We start from the raw sequence: 18,858 nt of genomic DNA, 5'->3' as shown, positions 1-18,858 counted from the left end.
CGACGCAAGCCCCGGCGTCAGCTGGTTCCAGCGGGACCCCCGGGAAGGCCAGGCAGACCAGACCAAAATATCCTGCAGCCCAGGGCACCCCGAGCGAGCCGCCAAGCCCCAGCAGCCAGCGGGCCAATCGCGGGGGTAGGCAGAAGGCTCTCCGGTCCAGCCCGCTACACCTGTGTGTGTGATGATGGTATTGTGTAGATTGTGCAATTAACATTTCATTTTAACTGAAACTCTTCAATGAAACATCACGCCTGACACTTTTCTCCACCCGTTCCATCCTGCCTGCACACGTTTCTTCACCTCCTTTTCACAATCTCTGTTGTTCTGAACTGTTGACGCCAGGTACTTACATTTCTCCACCTTCTGTATCTCTTCTCCCTGTAACCTCACTCTTCCACTTGGGTCCCTTCATTGACACACATACGTACGTACATATACTCCGTCTTGCTGCGACTAATCTTCGTTCCTCTCCTTTCCAGGGCAAACCTCCACTCTTCTAGCATCTCCTCCACCTGTTCCCCACTCTCACTACAAATCACAATGTCATCTGCAAACATCATAGACCATGGAGATTCTTGTCTAACCTCATCTGTCTGTCTGTCCATCACCATAGCAAACAAGAAGGGGCTCGGAGCTGATCCCTGATGCAGTTCCACCTCCACCTTGAACTCTCCTGTCACACCTCCAGCACATCTTACCACTTTCTTACAGTCCTCATCATGTTCTGCATCACTTGAACATACTTCTCCGTCACTCCAGACTTCCTCATACAATACCACAGTTCCTCTCTAGGCTCTAGGCTCCCTGTCATTGGCTTTCTCCACATCTACAAAGACACAATGCAGCTCCCTCTGACCTTCTCTGTACTTCTCTATGAACCTTCTTAGAGCAAATCTTAGAGCATCTGTAGCACTTTTTTTGGCATGAAACCATACTGCTGCTCACAGATGCTGACCTCGGCCCTTCGTCTATCTTCAACTACTCTTTCCCATAACTTCATTGTTTGGCTCATTAGCTCTGTAGTTGCCACAGCGCTGCACATCACCCTTGCTCAGGGGCCTCAAACACGCGGCCCGCGGGCCATTTTTTCTTGATTTGTTTTGTTTTTATTTTTCATCTTATTTTGTGTAGAAAAATAAAAAGTAAGATACTTGAGAACAGTGCAATGAGCCTTTCTTGTAGAAAATTGGAACCAAAGCGAAGTTTTTTAAATTTTTTTGGTTTTTAATAAATGCGTTTGTTTTTTTTTTTTGGAAAACCTGATGCGGCCCAGTCTCACCCAGACCTGAGCTCCAGTGGCCCCCAAGTGAATTGAGTTTGAGACCCCTGCCCTTTGCTCTTGAAAATGGCCACCAACACACTTCTCCTCCATTCCTGAGGCATCTTCTCACCACCTAAGATCCTACTGAACAACCCAGTCAGGAACTTTATGGCTCTCCTCGACACTTCCATGCCTCCACAGGTATACCATCAGGACCAAGTGCCTTCTTCATCCTTTTCAATCCTCTTTACCAATCTTTGCTACTTCCTGGTCCACAGGAGACACATCTTCTACTCTTCCGTCTCGCTCCTTTTCCTCATTCATCAACTCTTTAAAGTACTTTTTCCATCTTTTCATCACACTGGCATCTGTCAGTACACTTCCATTCCTTTCCTTGACCATCCTAACCTGCTGCACGTCCTTCTCATCTCTGTCTCTCTGCCTGGCCAACCCTAGTCTAACTCCTGTAAACCCTAATCTTACCAACCCTAAACTCGAACTTAACTCTCAACTGTAAACCCTTGCCAAACCCCTACTATCTTCTTACCCCAAACCCTAAATCTAACCCCTAACCCTACCCAGCCCTAACCTGACTGTAAACCCTTACATTAATGATAAACCTGTACCCTAAACCTACCCAAATCCTAACCCTTTCTTTCAGCATCAGCCCACACTATTCAACGTAGTGTTCTTTCTTAGCTTTTGCCCACACTTTTCGTTCCTCCTTTGCTTCCGCTTCCGTCACGCACTCCACCTCGCCATGACTAATGGTCGTCACGCGTCACTCCAGCTGTCGCGGCGAGTCACAACAAGCATGAGATATTATCAGGCGAGCACACTGGATGATTGTCGTAACGTCGGTGCTGATGGTATTAATGCAGCCCCTGATTGGAGCACATCCATCACAATGTTCCTGTCGGGGGGAGCTAATAAGACACATTATCCTCATAATGAGGAAGAATGTCGGTGTAAAGATTAAAGCTAACGATGAGTATTTTTCCAAAGTACAGAGTAAGGCAAAGGATGCTTGGTGATTTCCTTCCTCCGCTCCCCTTACCTCCCAGTTCATCCCTTTGCTAATTGCCAACTAAATGCCTCAATTTGTTCCCCATTCTTCATTTCTTCTTCATGTTCCAACCTTTCTTTCCTTCCTCTACAGCTTTAACATCTTCCATGTAAGGATTTTCCTTAATGTTTTGCAGTGCTTCACTTATTTTTCCACTTGTAAAACTGTTGTGGAGGTTAAGAAGGGAGTTTATGAGGATGGGCAGCACTTTTCACATAATTTGCTCAGACTGTAAGCATGGCCATTAACCACCTCAGCCAGTGACCCACACCATCAGCTCCCACCTAATGGGGAACATGACACTTGAACATCCCCTGTCCCCAATTAAATGGTCTTTGGTGTGAAATGGGACCCACACACACACTCACCTGTAACTGCAGGATGTGTGTGTCCACATCCTTAATGAGGTTTGGTCTGCGGTACAGCCAAAGGCGAAGCTTCATAACAGGGTCACGCACTCAAGGACATCTTGTCACTGATCCACGTGGTCCACACACACAAAACCAAACAGGGAAATACAGCCTCCCCCACCCGCCACCATATAGAAGCCTGCTTATATAGGAGTCACGCTCCACTGGTGTAAAAAAAAAAAAAAAAAACACAAGACAGAGCTTATTAGTGAGAGCATGTTCTAACGACCTCAGTGGACATGAGATGCTGGAAAAAGGCACAGAGCCACGTTGGAGGACAGACACGCAACGTGAACAGGCGGATAGAAGAAGTGTGCCATCAAGGGGATGAGGAAAAGAAAGGTCCCAAACCAGATTGACTATTTAGGGAACAAAATTGAACGTAAGAGCTGACATGTTACAACATTCTCTGGTCAGATCTTTAACTAAGATACCACTGTTATCCTTTCGGTTAAATATTTTCATGAGGGAGGGGGGGGGGGGGGGGGATTCAATAACATTCAGCCTTTTTTTGCCAAATAAAAATATTTGTAGGTTGGGGGATTTTAGAAAAATCTCTTTAAATATTAAAAATGTCACACTTTCATTACAAAAAACATGAAATATAGTTAGTTTTTAAATCATATTAATCAATTTTTAAATAAATTAAACATGATTAATCACCATTAGTAACAATTACTGAAATATGATCCTTTTTACTGTATTTAACATGAGGATTATACTGTACATTTTTGTATGTATTAACAGCTCCAAACGCATTGAATGTCAATCAAGCTTGTGTGATACCACACAAGTCTAAAAATGTATTGGTCCAACACTAGTCTAGGCCCTGGCAGAAAATTGAATACCACTTTTGAATCTTGTTATTATGAGCAATGAGGGGTTGCATTCAATAACATCACGTAATTTAAGGTAAATTTACTTGTTTTCAGTGTTGCAAATTGCACATCCGAATTACGAGTTACAAAGTGATAGATAATAATATCCACTGCATGTTCTTTTAAATCGCCCTGTTTATTTACATGCACTGTGTGTATGTTTAAATAAACGGGAACATTATAAAGCCATTTTTGTGATGTTCGGAGTGTCCCTGAATGCATCTCGCGGTCTTGAAATGAGAATGAGGAAGTATTTTCCAAGGATGAAGGACTGTGGAGGTGTGTGAGTTGGAGATACCTACAGTACCAGGATATGGTGTTGGAATTGTACTGCTGTTGATGTGGCCAAGATCACAATGAAGTTAGAAAAGAGTGACTGTGACTGTGTGTGACTGTGTGTGACTGTGTGTGAGTGTGTGTGACTGTGTGGGGACGCTTCGCTATGCTTCCATCCGCCGTCATAACAGACAGGCGCAAGTGGGTAGGCATGCCTTAATTACACACAAAAACAACGTAATTAATGAAATAAATTAGTTACTGCTCTTAACGCGTTATTCTTGACAGCCCCAATTATCTTATTAATATCCTCTAGACATTCATCAAAGTCGAAGATTGCTCCTGAAACGGAGTAAACACACCTTTGGAACAAGAAACACTTTTTAATGGAAGCCTCTTAATATGGACCTCACACTGCTGAGGAAATAGTGCCATCTAGTGTCTAGTATCTGCAAAGCCCTTTAAAGCCCAACATAAACTGAACGCTTAGACCATAAGAGTCATTTAAATTCTTTCGTCTCTGGTTTACCTGCTATTTTATTGTACTTCCTCCTTGGTGGAGTCTCTGATAACTGTGTCCGGGCGTGGAACGGGATCTGGGAAGCCAAGCGATAAGCTCGGTGTCACTGGCGTCTATCTGATCACCCGCCCTTCTTATCTTCTTAGGGCTCCGTAGGTGGCGAGGAGGCCAGGAAAAAGATAAATGGTGACGATGGAGACAAGCATGAGGATGGGGCTGGAGGGGAAGCGGTGAAAGGTACGGCAAAACTGTCAGAATAGGGTGACATGCGGGAGGGGATGTAAGGGGCCTGCTGGCCGAAAAGCTTGTGAGGAAACGTGCTCAACACACGCACATACACACTTGTTCAAAAGCACCAGTGTTTGGTGTGTGTGTGTGTGTGTGTGTGTGTGTGTGTGCGTGTGTATTAAGGATGGCTGCTAATTGAATAATGACATGAATGCTTCTGATGGATGAGCTGACACTTTCCTCACTTCTCTCCTTCCATCACTGTCATCCTTCTATTCCCTTGCTGTCAGGTTAACCCTCACCACTCACCCCACCCACAATCCACCAGCTAAACCATTCAACAAAATTCACACTTTTCCATTCAATACTGTTTTATTTTATTTAAAAGGGGACCTATTATGCTTTTTCCACTTTTCTGACCTATAAATGTAGTTCAAATGTCGTATTCTCATGTTAAACAATGCCAAAGTTTCACATAATGAGGTTTGCGTATTTGGAAGTGAGCCTGAAAAGATTTTTGAGATGGCTCAAAACGCTCGGTTTGAAAAGGTGTGGTTAAACCGTTTCTTGGTGATGTCACAGAGGGGCAGACTTCTTTATACATAAACCCTATGCCCTCCCCCAAGCGCTGCTTCTGAGTTTACGTTGTTGGAATGGTAATGCAGTTGATTACAATTACAATTGAATGCATCACATAATCAGTTCCCAGTTCCACATGTCCAAAAGGAGTAGGAAGAAGCAAAGCTTATTAAATCCTACCCCTCCATCTGGTACTTTTACAATCAGTAACTGTTACATTTGTTCACTTCCTGCTTTCCATAATACAGTTTAAGGTTGTTTTTTTTTAAATAATGTACCTGGTACCAAAGTAGGAGGTGATATGAGCATCCAATGCCATAATGGGTACCATAGTAAGTGTCAATATAGTGATATATATAGCACATCATGACTGGTTCAAGACTCTTCATCCTTGTATTTAGCAAACATCAACTGCTTGTATTGTTTCTTGAATTGGCTCATCGTTGTGCATTGTTTGAGGTCCTTACTCAATCCATTCCATAGTTTGATTCCACATACTGAAATGCTATGGCTAGCATAACGTAGTCCTAGCATAGAAGTGTTTCAAATGTACTTCTTCCCTGAGATCATATTTCTCCTCTCTTGTAGAGAAGTATTGGATGACATTTTTAGCTAATTGGTTGTTTTTAGCCTTATGCATTATTTTAGCTGTTTGAAGATGAACTATATCAGCAAGTTGAAGTATTTGTGATTTTAGAAATAAGGAGTTAGTATGTTCTCTGTAGGCGGCATTATGAATTATCCTTACTGACCTTTTTTGCAGTACATTTAGCAAGTGAAGATTGCTTTTATAGTTATTAGCCCATATTTCCACACAATAAGTAAGATATGGTAGAACCAGAGAGCAATAAAGAGTGTGGAGTGATTTCTGATTGAGAACAAATTTTGCTTTGTTCAATACTTGTTGACAATGACTCCCAGGAAGTGTTTCTTTGGGTGTAAGGGAAAGGTACATTTGTTTAAAATTCTTAAAGACACCACCATCAGGCACAAGTGGTTGGACTTCCTGATTCCCTACCAGCAAAATATTTAAATCTATCAATGGAATTTCACACTGGACTGTTTTGTGAACATGAGCCACTATGCAGCTGGACTAGCCAACAAACTTGCTGAAGCCTGATGCCTTTCCAAAGTTACTTGGTCGTGTGGAAGAGTCAGAAGAGCAAGCTGTAAGTAACAATTTATCAGTGTCCCACCTGTCTTTATTTTGGGTAAATGATGGAACAAAAGCACTTGTCTGTGTAGCATTATAGCATAGAGGAAGCGGGATTGCTAATAGCTCTACTGCACACTGGTAGTCCCACAAAACACATTACTTTACCGATGTTGTAGAAAACCTAACGCTAAAATGCTAAAGCTACTTACTTACTACTACTTACTTATTACTTATTGAGAGATGTCTTGAAGTAACCTCTTTTCTTGGGAAACTTCGGACTGTACAGTCTTTACTTCTGGATTGGATTTGAGATCCAACACATATGACTGGTATGTTAAAAGCGGACATTTTAAAAAGATAAATTGCCTCCTATAAAGTTAGTGGCACAAACCAGAACTCTTTCTATTTCTACTTGGGAGTTTGACCAATCACAGCAGAGTGGGCGTGCCTGGAGGTGGGCCATGGTTGGATTGCATTGGTTACATTAAAACAGACCGTTTTCGCAGGAAAAATGAAATCCAAAGAAATACAGGTGAATAGGTGCAGATTCTGGAAGAACTAGAAAGCTTTCTGTGCTGGGTATCGTGTGTAGCTGCTCTATAGGAGTCCACAACTCAAAACAAAGGGCCGACAAAAAAATCTAAAAAATATATGTATATATATCATTATTTTACACTTTTATTATTATTACTATTATAACATTAAAATGTTGTGTTTTTTCCCCCGCATTGTATTTGTTTTCAAGAAGTATTAACCCGCACTGAAATAAACATCATTACTTTTATGACTTTGTTCTTGTAAAAATAGAAAAGTGGAGAATGTTTCAGCCACAACGACATGACTAAAAGTAATTTTACATAATTTTACTAAAAATAAAATAAAAAAACTACAAAAATAAATAAATAAATAAATAATTTAAAAAATTAAAAATAAAAAAACCTTAAACTGTATTATGGAAAGCAGGAAGTGAACAAATGTAACAGTTGCTGATTGTAAAAGTACCAGATGGAGGGTAGGATTTAATAAGCTTTGCTTCTTCCTACTCCTTTTGGACATGTGGAACTGTGAACTGATTATGGGATGCACTCAATTGTAATCTGATGCATGTTCAAATGAAATTAAACCATTACTGATAATTTGACACAAAATAAATATGTAATATTATGAGAAAAAATGACATTTCACCTTTATTGTCATATAAAATGAGGTGCTGGCTTGACACAATGATGAGAAAAAGACACATATAGTAATAAACACAAGATGGACAGGTGCATTGGTGCGGCATCTGCAGTGATGCGGACTCTGCATCGGTCCATTGTGATGAAGAGCGAGCTGAGGCAAAGGCAAAGTTCTCAATTTACCGGGTGATCGACATTCCTACCTTCACCTATGGTCATGAGCTTTTTGGGAAGTGACCGAGAGGACAAGACTTTGGGTACAAGCGAACGAAATGACTTTTCTTGGTCGGCTCTCCCTTAGAAATAAGGTGGGAAGCACTGTCATCCAGGAAAAACTCAGAGTACAACCGCTGTTCCTCTGCATTGAGAGGAGCCAGATGAAGTGGCCCAGGACGCCTCCCGGACACCTCCCTAGGGAGGGGTTCAGGGCATGTCCGACCTATAAAAGGCCTTGGGGAAGACCCAAGACATGCGGAAGAGACTATGTCCCTCAACTGGCTTGAACATCTCCTGTCGGGATCTGCCGGGAGGAGCTGGACTGGACAAAGTAGCTGCTGAAAGGCTGCTGCCCCTGCCAAGATTGGCAACACTGTATTCAAAAACTGGATTTACAAAAATATAAAATCGACTAATAGGTACCAGTACAAAATATATATATATATATATAAAATAGACTAATAGGTACCAGTACAAAAAAAGAACATTTCAACAGGAAGTTTTTTAGAATAATAAACATGTGATACTTTAACTGGCATTCCTTGATAGACAATTGTCAACAATGTTGTCGAAGTTCTGAGTGTCTCTGAAGCCAGAAAATAAATAATTATATCACGCACAGTAGTAAGGATATTTAGAAGTCAGAAGAAGGATTATTTTCTTTGGCATCATATCTTTAATTGGTTTAAAAAGAAGCAGCTCTTGGTGATGAAGGACGGTTGAACAAACAGCACAAACACTCGGCATCACGACGACAAATGAGTCAGCGTCCTACGTCTTTGCCTTCCATCAGAATCCGGCAAGCTGGCCTCAGGCCCCGCGTGACTCACGTCAACGTTTCTGTCACATTTCTTTTAGCGCCACGCCGAGGACCTCGTCGGGTTTAATCAGTTCCTCGCTACTGACGTCGAGAAAAGCCGCGGCTGTCGTCCTTGAACGGGCTTTTATACGTCTCAGAGCACATAAATTGGTGACGCTGTAAAGCGACAGGCTTTAATTAAAGTTCCTTAGTCCAGACCGGCAAAGATAACTGATTAGATTGGAAATAATCTTCAGCATTTTTATGATAGCTGAAGCTGAAGAAGACATCATTTTGTCCATTTTCATTGATGCCAATGCTGTCACTGATTAGAAAAGGGGCAGCATCTTTAAAAATTGTGATAAAATGGCATTTTTATAACCACCACCAGCGGGAACTCATCAAATATGAAAAAGCAAAAAATGCTATAGACACACGTAAAATAAACTGTTAACTGTTCTATGTGCCCTGTGATTGGCTGGCCACCAGTCCAGGCTGTACACCGCCTCTCGCTCGAAGACAGCTGGGATAGGCTCCAGCACACCTGTGACCCTTGTGAGGATAACGGTAGAAAATGAATGAATTAATGAAAAAAATTGGGACACATGCATAAAAATCCAAGAAAAAAAATAGCTGACTTTATTCTAATGAAAGTGAAGTTAAATCACACACTTCTTAAATAATTGTACAAGCTATTTTTTATGTTAAATAAATATATATAATGTTAAGATACAGTATTATTGCAGAAAAAATAAAGTTGCTATTGTGAAGGAGTTTAAAAGAAAAAAAACAAAAATTGAACAAAATTGAAAATGCCTTTTTTAATTTTACAAGAATGAATATACATGGATATAAAAAATAATTTATTTAATATAAAAAATATAATATAATATAAAAAAATATATTTAAAAAGGTATCAAATCACACTGAACAAAAACAAAAAATTGATAGAGATGTAATTCAATTTTAAAATAAAAAATACACAATTCTATGAGGAAAAAACATTGAATTTTGCATTAATAAGAGGCCACAATGAAAATAAAGAAATACTATGACTATGTAAATAAACAAGAAAAAAGAGGATTTTGTGAGGAATAAAAAGGGTTTATTTATTATTGTTAGTATTTATTGGAATAATTCTTGTGATAGGACACATTTGTTCATCCTCTGGTTCTTCCCTTTAATAATAGCTGCATTACCAACCTTAAGGATAGAGATGGCAAAACAACACTGGATTATTTTAAAATGTCACACTGCCAATTAGGGCAAGTCTCACACACACACACACACACACACACACACACACGTACGTATGTACAAAACTACAGGATTGTTGAATAGCACCTAGTGGTTCAGTGCCAGATATGTAACCTGTGGGTGGGGGGGGGCATGGAAAAATCATCAGAAACAACAACAAATATATCTGGGTAGAAAATCCTTATGAAACATACTTTTTATTTGTAAAATCTTCAATGTAGTTCTATTGTATCTTTTTTTCTATACTCTTACTTCCCGTCCTTTCTTGCTTTGTCCTTCCTAAATCCACACACTGTTTCAGGGACATTTTATAGCAGTTTGAGCAGATTAGCCCCTCTTAAGAGAGCTCCACCCTGACAGGCGGTACTTTGGAAGTTCTAAATGGGGACCACAACAAGGACATTAAGGAACAAAAGTGTCGAAGGAGCAAAGGGAGTAGCAAGCGAAAGTGGATGTGGGATGTCTGCTTTCGGGTTTCATCAGCAGAAGCCTGTTGGCAGAGAAATATCACATTATGTAGTAATAGTTGGTTGGTTGGTCGGATATTTTGACAATTCTTATTTAGCTCCACTACTGTGGAAGCCCGTTTCCGCCACTGAAAGAAAAAAAGATCCCAATGGTAAGTCATCATGTCATAAGTCATACTATTTATGAGATAAGAAGTCAGAATTATGAGGGGAAAAAAGTTGAAATCAAGAGATAAAAAGTCAGAATTATGAGATCAGAACACCTAATTATGAGATATGAAGTTGAAATCACAAGATCAAAAGTCATAATTATCAGATAAGAAGGTGAAATTACAAAATAAGTCATAATTAATAATAAAAAATTGAAAGTACAAGATAAGGGTCATAAGTATGAGCTAAAAAGATTCAATTATGAGATAAAAAAAAGTTATAATTGAGGTAAAAAGTAAAAATGGCGGACTAAAAGGTCATAATTATGATATAAAAAGTCAAAAATGTCAAAGTTAGATCAAAAGTGTGCACATGCATAGTTTGTATCTCTTCATTGAGACTTAAATAAATCTTAATTATGAGTTTTTATCTCATGATTTCACATTTTTATCTCCTAATTATGACTTACCATTGGCTTACCATTAGAGGAAACAGGCTTCCATACATTACACAGCAACAGCTTGTTGGTCTGATGCAGTGCACATCTACACCACCGCAACATGGATTTTAATGCCCCCTACTGGACTGCAGCGGAACAGCACCACTGTATACCTTACCAATGAATGGACATGGCTGCTCTAGTCTCACCTTGACACTCAAAGGCCTGTAGTGTGCTGGTGTAGGAGTGGCCCAGCCAGGAGGTGAAGCCCCCCAGGACCCTCAGCAGGTGGTGGGTGGAGTCACTGAACAGCACGTCAGAGTCGGGGTATCCAGCAGAGCTAAACAGGCTGAAGCCATCACTGGCGTTGCCAAAGATGTTCTACAGGAGGAAGGAAGAAGCCACGATAGATAATGGCTGGAGGGATGATGGCGAGAAGGTCAACACACTCACCTGAAGGCGTTCCAAGTATTTCCAGACACGACACTTGTCCTCCATGCGTACCACCACGGCGTTGGCGGGAACGGCAGCCAGGTGGCAGCGTTTGTATTCCTCCAGATCTGCCTCTGTGCCATCGGGACACAGCAGTTTCAGGTCCTCCACTTCCAGATCCAGGGCCCACGACTCCTGGTTCTTTCCTGGATAGGTGAGGCCACGGAGATGTCACTTTGCTAACTGGCATTGAAAAGCTCCAAATAACAACGTGGGGTTTTTTTTCCTAAATGTCACATCAGTGCAACCTTTTTCTTCTTTAATTGGCATGCTGACATTTGGACATCCATCGCCTATCGCCTGGCAACCAGAGGCGGACGAACACCCAAATCATCTCAGCATCACAGCAAAGTACATCAATGCCAGAATGGATATTCTTTCGGAATTCCTTTTCATATAATACACACCATCCAAATTGTCAAAGACAGTTGTGTGCTTGACAAAAGCCACGTCACCGAGGTTCTCAGCCACACACCTGAAAGAAACACACAACAAATATGTCCATATAGACTCAAACATGGAGCTAAATAAGGTCATCTACGCGAGTGTGAAAGACTTTCTTGATTTGTTTTGGGGGGGGGGTTGCATGTTTGTCACACTTAAATGTTTCAGATCACCAAATAATTTTAAATACAGTAAAGTCTCGTTATATCGATATCGGTTATAACGAATTACTGCTTATTACGATACTATTTTCATTTCCCGGCAAATTTCTAGTCTTTTATGATATAATTAGTTCCGTTAGTACGATACCCGGTTATTATGATAATCCGGTTACTACGATGCCCTTTTCATCTCCCGCCAGCCAATGTGGTCTGCTTATATCGATACAAAAGCAGCTTAAATCAATCTTTGCTTAAGGATTTCAATCCCAAAAAAGAACACAGCGAACGGCTGCTTCCAGTCAACTTTATTTTTCACACTTCCACCACCAGAGCGCAGCACACACACCGATTCCTGCACTTCCTGGTTCACACAGGGATGGGAATTTTCCGCGGATCCGCGGAATTCCGCGGATTTTTCTGGCAAAAGTCCATTTTCGTAATTCGTGTAAATTCGTTGAGAAAATTGTGGGGGGTGGGGGGGGGTAGGTGTAGGTACAGTCTCGGTATATCGTGTCCGATCGGGCCGAGGCGGCATCTTGGCCGCGAAGTCGACGAGAAAATGAGCTGGTTTAGTAGGCTTGCTGTGATTGGTTGTATCGTGTCTTTCAGCCAATCACACGTCGCGTTTCAAACGCGTTCGGTGAACCCGTAATGGCGGAACACGGTGAAAGAGAGAACATGAGAAAGAGAGTAGAGCTGAGCAGAAGAAAAAAAACGAGAAGGCAGCGAAAGTTGCAAGACTGGCACATCAAAAAGCAGAAAAGAGGAAGGTTGCGACTGATCGTTTGCATGCACTGATTGCAAAAAGAAAACGACTATGTTAAGTTACCTGGTGTTGACTTCAACGTACGTGTTTAAAAGGAAATTGTGAGTCACATATTCAAACCTATGGAAATCTATTAATTTTACTTTGAATGCAGTTTGTTCCATGTTTTTTAGTCATTTATTTTTGTTGTTTGAGGTCTTAATATTTCTTTCATTGTATGCCAGTTTTAGTGCCCTCAAAAGCTGAAATGTTGGGAGCTTCCGGGGGGCTTCGCCCCCCTGGGCCCCCTACCGGGCTCCGCCCTGGACCTGGCTGGGTGGCCCCCAGACCCCCGACTTATTTTCAGCTGATTTTCAGCAAAGCCATTCCCATCCCTGTTCACAGGTCATGCTCAACCCGCCCCACATAGTTGGCCAAACACATGCCTGCAACAGAAGAACCAACTGACATAGCATACACACCTATTCCAACGAAGACACAAGCGTACAAATACATTTATTTAATTGTGTTGTATTCAGATATCTTTTTATCGCTTGCAATAATCACTGTTTTTCATATGTACATGCTGGCGTTCGTTGGTTCTTCTGTTGCAGGCATGTGTTTGGCCAGCTATGTGGGGCGGGTTGAGCATGACCTGTGAACCAGGAAGTGCGGGAATCGGTGTGTGTGCGGCGCTCTGGTGGTGGAAGTGTGAAAAATAAAGTTGACTGGAAGCAGCCGTTCGCCGTGTTCTTTTTTGGTATTGAAATCCTTAAGCAAAGATTGATTTAAGCTGCTCGACATTGTTCTATACTATAGAACAATGTACATTATTATGGTTCCTTTTTCTCTTTTACTTCTCCGTTTCCATGCGTGTGCTGTGTCGAGTGCATGTCGAGTGCATTATTGCCCACTTTTAATGCAGTTCGGCGCAGGATCGGATATATCGACAGTCCGGTTATATCGATATTTTTTCCGACTCCCGACAATATCGATATAACGAGACTTTACTGTATTAGTCAATGACAACACAACTGAACACAAAAGCATTTTTATGAAGGGACAAAAAAGTCCAAAGCTACATGGCCCTCTGTGAAAAAGTGATTGCCCCCTAAAGCTAATAACTGGTTGGGCCACCCTTAGCAGCAACAACTGCAATCAAGCGTTTGTGGTAACTTGCAATGAGTCTCTTACAGCACTGTGGAGGAATTTTGGCCCTCTCATCTTTGCAGAATTGTTGTCATTCAGCCACATTGGAGGCTTTTCCAGCATGAAGCCTTTTTAAGGTCATGCCACAGCATCTCAATAGGATTCAGGTCACGACTTGGACTAGGCCACTCCAAAGTCTTCATTTGGTTTTTCTTCAGCCATTCAGAGGTGGACTTGCTGGTGTGTTTTGGACCATTGTCCTGCTACACAACCAAAGTTTTTTTTCAGCTTGAGGTCACCAAAAGATGACCGGACATTCTCCTTCAGAATTTTTTGAGAGACAGTAGAATTCATGCTTTCATTTATCAGGGCAATTATCAGGTCATGAAGCAGCAAAACAGCCCCAGACCACCAGACTACCACCACCATATTTTACTGCTGCTGTGATGTTCTTTTCCTGAAATGCGGTGTTACTTTTACACCAGATGTGATGGGTCACACACCTTCCAAAAAGCTGAACTTTTGTCTCATCAGACCACAGAGTATTTTCCCAAATGTCTTGGGACTCATCAAAATGTTTTCTAGCAAAATTTAGACAAGCCTTAATGCTCTTTTTGTTCAGCAGTGGTTTTGGTCTTGGAACTCTGCCATGCAGAGTGTCCAGTGTCTTTCTTATGGTGGAGTCCCCGAGCTTTAGAATGGATTTATAACCTTTTCCAGACTGATAGGTGTTAATTCATCTTAACAGGGAGTGGGGTGGGGTAATTGTTTGTTGTTTAAACTTTGGATTTTTTCCCCCTTTGTCATAAAATGTTTCATTTAAAAGTTTAATTTTGTGTTCAGTTGACTAATATTACATTAGTTTGATGATCTGAAACACCTGAACACTGAACACTGAAACACAACAAAAAAATCGGACAGGGGGCCAACATGTTTTCACACCACTGTATACTACCTTTGTGTATCAAAGTATAAGGGTAAGTAAGAAAGAAGCTAAATTCTGTTACAGAAACAGAGAACATAGAAAACATAGAAGATGTTTTTCCTCTCATTTGAGCAGACTTCATCAGTTCATGCTCAAAGACGAGGTGGGACACACACCAGTCAGACAAGGTAGGACAGGACTAATGTGTAAGGAGGAGACAGGTCCAGACAGGAATGGCTGGCTCTTTAGTGTTGTCTAATGACAATCATTAGGAAACAATGGAGTGGGACCTCTGACCTCTAGGCTAAATGATGAAAGGTGAAGGTGTTGACACAGAAATCTTAGCTCTCAAGGGTGGTCGCATTTTTTCCCTCTCTTTCCCTTTCTTACGTCTTGTTTAGTCCCGTCTCTCTTTGCACTGTTCTCCAAAACCTAAATTATGGAATTGAACGAGAAGCTCAGGTTCGGGGGAACCTGTGTGCCTATTTGGAACCATGATAACAGGTCTTGCTGAGCGGATTGGGCCCTGCCGTGGTGTATCGCTGAATTTGTATGATGGAGGGAGCGGATCGACCTGGCCCACAGCTGCCCATCGTGAATTGGATTGACTGGGAGACGCTCTGGGCTCCCCCATGGACATCTCCATGGCAACAGCTGTTTTATCACAACAACACCCTGTGAATTGAGCTCCAGCATTGGGCACCTGACAGGGAGGAACGTCCGAGGGCCACGCACTCACGCATCCAAAGACGCATGTGTGTATTCGCACTCACATCCCTCATCATCCAACGAGTCCGCCGCTACCTTTTTTTTTTACTAAACAAAGCTGGGTTTTTTTACTAATATTTCAACTTCTGTCTATATTATGACTTTATTCTCATATTTAGACTTGAATGTATTATTTGTAATATATACACCGTACCTTTCTCAACATCATTTTCCAAATATTGTAATGTTATCTTTGTTTTGTTAGGAACAAATTTATGCTATTTTTTCATCTTGATATAATGACTTTGCTCCCCTTTTTTGCTTTTTTTTATTTGCACAAATATTTGGTTTCTCATATTATTTACCCCTTTTTTCCTTCAATTTTTACATCTCATGCTTTTTTATTAGTATTAGTTTTTATGAGTATTATGACTTCACTCTTTTTTCATGTAAAAAAAAAAATTCTGACACTTTCCAATGTTTATTTTTGGTAGGTGCTTAGGGCCAATACACATCCAGTTGCAGCCAAGGACTCCAAATGGCCCCCGGGCCTCACTTTGGATACCTCTGTAATAGTAACTTTCAGAGTGTGACAAATTGAAACCGGGTCAAAAGTTCAGAGACGACATGTCATTGAATAGCATGAAAAAGTGTCTGTAAACTTTTGACTGGCGTATACTCAATAACACGGGAACTATGGACTGTATTTCAAATGCATGCACTTTAAACGTTACTGCTTTTGACTTTTGACTGCATTTGAAAAGCTTGCATTAAAGAGTTACTATGCACAGTACCAGTCAAAAGTTTATAGACACTGTCCTATGCAATTGGATCAAAGGGTGTCTCAAAACATTTTACTCAATTTCAAACCCTTGCACATTGAAAGTGATTATATACACACCTCCACTGTATTTCAAATGCAAATGTTTAGAGCAGGGGTGGGCAAACTACGGCCCGGGGGCCACATCCGGCCCGCCAAGTGTTGGAAAACGGCCCGCCCAATCTTTCCAAAGTATTTCATTTAAACTCAACATACAACCTGGCATCATGGCCTGAGCCAACCTTTTGATGGTTTTATCAATTTTGTTTTTTGACATGGTCTGTTGTTTACAAAGTGCTCCTGAAAAAAGGGACACAAGCACATAATAATAATAATAATAATAATAATAATAATTATTATTATTATTATGATTATTATTATTATTATTATGTATAATAATAATAATAATAATTATGATTGTTATTATTATTAGTTATATTTGCATATTTTACATAATAATAATATATTCATTATTATTTTAATTTTATTGTAATTATTATAATATTTTATTATTTTTTAAATATTTAAATATAAATATAATAATATAAAATAATAAATAATAATAGCAGATTGCATGACAATTTTACAGATACAATAATACCAGGTGGACTGTTACGTGTAAAATATATAGTCTGCCCCCCCCCCCCCCCCCCCCGTAAATTTTGTCATATCAATGCGGCCCGTGAGTCAAAAAGTTTGCCCACCCCTGGTTTAGAGACACCTGCCCATCGGAAAGTGTGTCAAAATGTTTGACTGCTAGTACTGTGTCTGGCAACTGTAAAAAAAAAAAAGGAAAAAAAAGAAGAAAATAACCTACCTCAGGGCCCCCGCCTCACCATAGTGTCGCTCTCGGGGGTTGCTGGCGCAGATGTGTCTGTCATTCTCATCGCCTATGCAGGCCTCACACAGGTTCTTGGGGTTGTTGCCTCTGGGGTCATGCTGGGGGTCCTTGATGCCAGGTACGCAGCTGTAACCGAAGAAGTTTCCCACCACTGGGAAGGAAAGATGAAGGAAAAACGAACTGACACCACAAGATAATCTGTCAGGATAACAAGATAATTGGTCAGGAACGGCAAAGTACCACGAGGGAAGTTGCACTGCTCCCCAACGCTGATCTGCGAGGTGTTGACCAGGTAGCCGATGGGAACGGTCCAGCCCACGGTGGTGCGCATGCCGGGGTGGCAGGAGCTGCGTTCATGCATCTCCAAAAGGGACAAGTCGGACGAGGAGCGCCGGGCCAGCGCCACCACATAGTAGCTGATGCCATCTTCAGGAGGAATACAATTTTTTTTTTCATTTAATCCAGCTCCCTAATTTGCCAATGCTTGATGTCTGACCTGTGACCTCTAGACTCACCCATTCCATTGAGGGACTCGCCTGCTGACACTTCCAGGCCGTGACACAGACCCGCAGCATAGATGTCATCGGCAAACATGGAGGCTGCATCTGCGCTCCCATTCTGGGAAGGACAAAAGCAGAAATTTTAATTTAAAACAGACTAAATGAAATTCTAGTTTTAATACAAAACTAAAACAAATAAATAAAAAAAATGAAATATTTTAAATAAAAAATACGATTAAATTTGTAACAACTAGTAATTAATTACTTTTAGCGTAAACTTTTATGATTAATATAAACTCGTTTCTGCTCCTGAAGACCTTAATCACAATTTTCTTTCTTTTTTTTTAATGCATACTTTAATTTTCTCCATGCAGTCCCTGGTGTTCAGGCCTCGAACGCATTGCAAGTTCCCTCTGATATTCCGAGCTGTGGCGTTCCCGGCCAGATCCATGCACTTCTGCTCCTCCGCATCCGATATCACACACCAGGACACTGAACACAACCAGCAGCCAATGAAAGGCAAGTGTTATCTCCTGATAACGTTGTGCTAGTGTTGTTCCTACCTGTTGTTTTTTGATGGGCGACGCCGTGGACAGACAGAAGATTCAAGAAGAAACAAAAAAGCAGGAACGCTGAAGTTCTCCCTAAATGCTCCATGTCCACTCTGGTTGGGAGACTCGGGATAATCCTTCTAATGCAACAGGGAATGAGAAGCAGGTGGGTTTCATTGCAGGATGCAAAAACAAAAAAAGGCAGTGACGCAGGAATCTGAGAGGAGGCGAGTGTCGGTTCGCTGAAGAAGTACTCAGTATAATCCTTTCTTAGTCTTCAGATAGTATAGCAGTATAGCATTACCCAATGCTGAATTATCTATATACATAGAGTGGGGGGCACTTCAGGTCACCTGGCCATGGGAGTCAACTTGGGAGTTTTTAATTAAAAGGTGCAGCAGACAATGTGCCTCTGTGTTTATGTGGAGAACTGAACCCATACCGGACCAGACTCACTGGAGGCTGAAGCCTAGCTAACTTAACAGCACTGCCTTTTGTTCCACGGCCACACATCACAGAGCGGCTCCATACAATTCTCCCTTTGCACTGTTGGGTATGATGGAGAAGCATCGCATTTCCTCAACTTGGCTTTTATGCAGTGGTTCTCAACTGGTGGGTCGCAGAGAGCCAGTGAAATAAGTG

General features: G+C 41.2%; 1 long non-coding RNA gene across 1 annotated transcript; it reads left to right on the top strand.

Moving 5' to 3' along the window:
- Positions 1-3,999: 3,999 nt before the first annotated feature.
- Positions 4,000-18,722, top strand: LOC144901715 (uncharacterized). The gene is made up of 3 exons (XR_013629788.1): positions 4,000-4,096; positions 4,558-4,648; positions 18,040-18,722. It is a non-coding gene; the product is annotated as an uncharacterized LOC144901715 (long non-coding RNA).
- Positions 18,723-18,858: the final 136 nt, after the last annotated feature.

Source organism: Doryrhamphus excisus, linkage group LG14, assembly GCF_037039965.1.
Source record: "Doryrhamphus excisus strain RoL-2023G ecotype Guam linkage group LG14, RoL_Dexc_Guam_v1.1, whole genome shotgun sequence".
Classification (NCBI taxonomy): Eukaryota; Metazoa; Chordata; class Actinopteri; order Syngnathiformes; family Syngnathidae; genus Doryrhamphus; species Doryrhamphus excisus.
This window is presented reverse-complemented; position numbering and strand designations above follow the sequence as displayed.